Source organism: Prunus dulcis, chromosome 4 (assembly GCF_902201215.1).
Source record: "Prunus dulcis chromosome 4, ALMONDv2, whole genome shotgun sequence".
In the NCBI taxonomy this organism is placed as follows: domain Eukaryota; kingdom Viridiplantae; phylum Streptophyta; class Magnoliopsida; order Rosales; family Rosaceae; genus Prunus; species Prunus dulcis.
Window position 1 is genome coordinate 12,035,224 of NC_047653.1, and position 4,359 is coordinate 12,039,582.

The following is a 4,359-nucleotide window of genomic DNA, read 5'->3' on the forward strand; positions in this document are numbered from 1 at the left end:
TCAATTCCCCATTCTCCCAATAGGAACTCGTAACTCAAGTGGAAAGCTACAGCTCGAGCTTACTTTGATGAAGCCAGATGGTTACACGAAGGATGCATCCCAAGCATGGAGGAGTATATGCATGTTGCCACAGCTTCTGTTGGTAACAACTTGTTGGCGTGACTTGTGGATATTGACTTACTTTCCTTACACACCAAGAATTCCTATTATAATTGTAATTGATTTACTTTAATTCCTGATTTCCTATTGCAAATAGATTTAGGAATTTATTATTTACTTGCCCATTCAGGTTTCGTTGTATTATAAATATGACCTCCTACAAGGAGAAAAATACACAGAAAATTCCCACAAACAAATATTCTCTCATAGTTTTCATATTTTAGCATGGTATCAGAGCCTAGTTCGATCTAGGGACCTGTGCTTGTGTTCTTCTTGAAATTTAAGTGCTCTTCTCCCCCCTTGAGAGGGGGGAGGGAGATGAAAGGGATATGTTTATTGACCTATCCCAATTACCTTGACATATTTCCATGAAGATGTTGCTTATTTCTTGACTCCAACGACCCCTTCTCTTCAAGGGGAGAGGAGGATTGAAGAGAAGTTGTGTCTGAGTGAATTAGCTAAAGTTTATATGGAAGAATTTATTGTTGCCATTGTCTCTACTGCCGTGCTCATGGGGTTTCGGTGTTCTGCCTTACCTATTGCCGTGCTCACAGGGTTTCTGTGTTCTGCCTTACCAATTGCTGTGCTCACACAGTTTCTATGTTCTGCCTTACCTACTGCCGTGCTTACAGGGTTTTTGTGTTCTGCCCTATCTACAACCGTGCTCACAGGGTTTCTGTGTTTTGCTATGTGCCCTATTTTTTAAGGTTTGCTCTTGTGTTTCCGCTGTGAACTTTGTTTTAGTTTGTCACTTGTTTCACTCGTGGTTGACTAAAAGATCTTCTCTACAATTGGTGCTTCTCAAGTATGGTGTCCTGTGACTCGCTTGTCAAGTTGGGCCTGCAAAATATCTTTGCCCAACTTGAGGGGGAGTGTTGGCGAGTCCTTATTTCATTAGAATTTTGGTTACTTACCAATTATATTTTGTCCTATTGTAATAGAGATTATTTTATTTAGTGTTATGGGGGTTGATGATTTTTTTCAACCCTCATGGAGGTAGCACCACCGACTCATTCTCTCATTCTCTCATTCTCCACCAACCATCGTTGAGTTGAGTGCCCAGATGGCTCCGCTCCTACAGATGCAGACTTTGACCCCGAACCCGATCCAGAATCAGGATCCTCTTTTGACGACCCCGACCCCGACTATGACTACGACTTCCCCGACCCCGACTCCGAAGACGACCCCGACCCCAACCCAGAGCCTGACTCCGAAGACGACCCCGACCCCGACCCCGACCCCGACTATGACGACGGCGACCCCGACCCCGACTCCGAAGACGAACCCGACCCCCACTCCGATGATGACCCCAACCTCGAATTTGTCTCTGATTCAGTCCCTGATCCTGATTTCAACTCCGACTCCAGCCTCGACTCAGGCTCAGATTCTGATCCCAATTCCTACTCAACCTGTATCCTATGCATCTTCCGCTGCACAGATTATAACTTCTCGACTAACGACCCCGACACATGGACCAGATTGCGCATTTTGTGAAATCCGAGGTTCAATTGGTGGATATTTTGACAAAGGCGATTTCCAGTAAAGCATTCCACAATTCACTAGATCAAGTGGGTATTGGCGACATTTATGCACCAACGTGAGGGGGAGTGTTGGCGTGACTTGTGGATATTGACTTACTTTCCTTACACACCAAGAATTCCTATTATAATTGTAATTGATTTACTTTAATTACTGATTTCCTACTGCAAATAGATTTAGGAATTTATTATTTACTTGCCCATTCAGGTTTCGTTGTATTATAAATATGACCTTCTACAAGGAGAAAAATATACAGAAAATTACCACAAACAAATATTCTCTCATAGTTTTCATATTTTAGCACAACTTACTTTCAACCATATCTTTACTTGGCATGGTAACCAGGGAGGCATTTGAGTGGTTGCTCAATAACCCTAAAAAATAAGTACGGAAATCATCTGGCCCACGGTTTTAAGACCTCTAATAGCAAACGAACTGTTTAATTTCTAATTCAGTGATAGTGCCACTTAAATCAGCTAAATCATCACAACCAAACTGAGGAAACGATTGAGGAATAAAGAATACTCCCCATCCAAAACACAGAAACATCAAACAACCCCTGAAAATACTCACAAACAATCTGCTTCACACCATTTTTCTCAGTCACCCAAACTCCATCATCATTATTCAACCCTTCTAATTTATTCCTTCTCCTTTTGATGACAGTAGAAGGATGAAAAAGTTTAGTGTTTCGATCTCCTTCCTTGGCCAAGTATTTCGAGATTTTTGCAACAGCTTTGAATTCTTTTAAATTCAATATTTGTAAATTAATTTGGTTATGGCACATAAGATTTTGTCACTTAAACTTTCAAGATCGAAGACTACTTTCAAACAAAATAGAGTGACTTTTGCCACCCAAATTCTTATATCCCAACCATATTTTTTAAGAATATAATCACTAGTCATATTCCTTTGTGAAAATTATATTTTCAAGGCTGTATATATTAGGGTTTAGGGATAAAATTTCTGAGTTTGGATATTATGCCAAGATTTTAAGGTGCTAAGTGTGCTTACATCTATGCGGACAATATTTCTGTACTGAATGCCCCACTAGATGTCCTCTAAAAGCCTTGTCCAACTCTCAAAATTCAATGTAAGGATCAAAATTGAGGACCAAAAAGTAAAATTTTTTGTTTTCATTTGATCCTTGCTGGTTGGTGGGTTAACCGTATATGGGCCACTCATTCATTGGGCAGTTCTTTTTCTGTCAAAAAACAAAGCATTAGACTATAATGAGGGCTAAGTTATAAGGGGTAAGTTATAAGGGGTTCAGTTTATAGCCATCAGATCAATCCAAGGGCTGGGGAGAATTGAGATTAAGTTTCACAATTGGGTAGGTGGGGAACCCAAACCCGAATTGAATATCCAGCACGTCCAAAAGAAGAAGAAGAGGGAAACAGGACCGAAAAAGAAGCAGAAGAGGCAAACTCGAAGTCTGAACAGAAAACACTCTCTCTCTAAAACCCAGAGGTCTGAGAAACCAATGAAGGCAACGGCTAACGACAGTTGAAGGCAACGATTCGCCACTCACGTTCTCCAGACCCTGAAAAAGAAGTTATTTTGAGTAGAAGGGGAAAAGTGTGGATTCCAAATCAGTGAAGGGGCGAAGCAGTGGAAGGGGAAGGAGAGAAGCTGTATTCGTTGGAAGTGGTAGGTTCCATTTGTGGAGCAAAGAAACAGAAACACCCCACACAGACGGCTTGCAATGACCAGCATTTGGTGAGTAATTTATGGAATTTGAGTTTAGGGTTAGAGTAATGGTTTTCCCCAATTTGTACCATAAATGTTGTTAGATTTGGCATCTCTTCGTTGTGCTTCAGTTGCATGTTAATTTTTGCTTGGGTATATGTTAAAAAAAGAATGAAAATCAAGTCAATAACAAGTGAATAACATGTCAATAATGATATGAATAAGATAATGGTGTTGAATTGGAGGAGGCCCTCAAAACCTTCCACATTTGAAGCAGTGCATAGTGCAGATTATCTCTCTGGCGCTATAATATGTATATATATATATTTTCAAATAAATATGATTTCCTTTGTTACTAAATTTGCCTGAGAAACATGAGAAAAGATAATAATAAACTCATGAATAGAAGTGCAAAGCATTTGATGAGTAATTTATGGAATTTGAGTTTGGGGTTAGAGTAATGGTTTTCCCCAATTTGTACCATCAATGTTGTTGGATTTGGCATCTCTTCTTTGTGCTTGAATTGCATGTTAATTGTTGCTTGGGTATATGTTAAAAAACGAATGAAAATAAAGTCAATCACATGTCAATAACATGTCAATAACATGTCAGTAATGATATGAATAAGATAATGGTGTTGAATTGGAGGAGGCCCTCAAAAACTTCCACATTTGAAGCAGTGCAGAGTGCAGAGTACCTCTCTGGAGCTAGAATTTATATATTTTTTGAAATAAATATTATTTCATTTGTTACTAAATTTGGCTATGATAAATGAGAACAGATAATAATAAACTGATGAATAAAAGTGCAAAGCATTTGAAATAAAGGTTGATCTATGACGATTGTGGATGACTGAAGAAAAAGCTAGAAAGAAAGATGAAATCTGACAATTGCTTAGCAAGCAGATAGCAGAGTAGATGCTTTGCTTTTCTTCCTTCCACTATATTTCTTATTTATGTAGTTTGTGTTGTG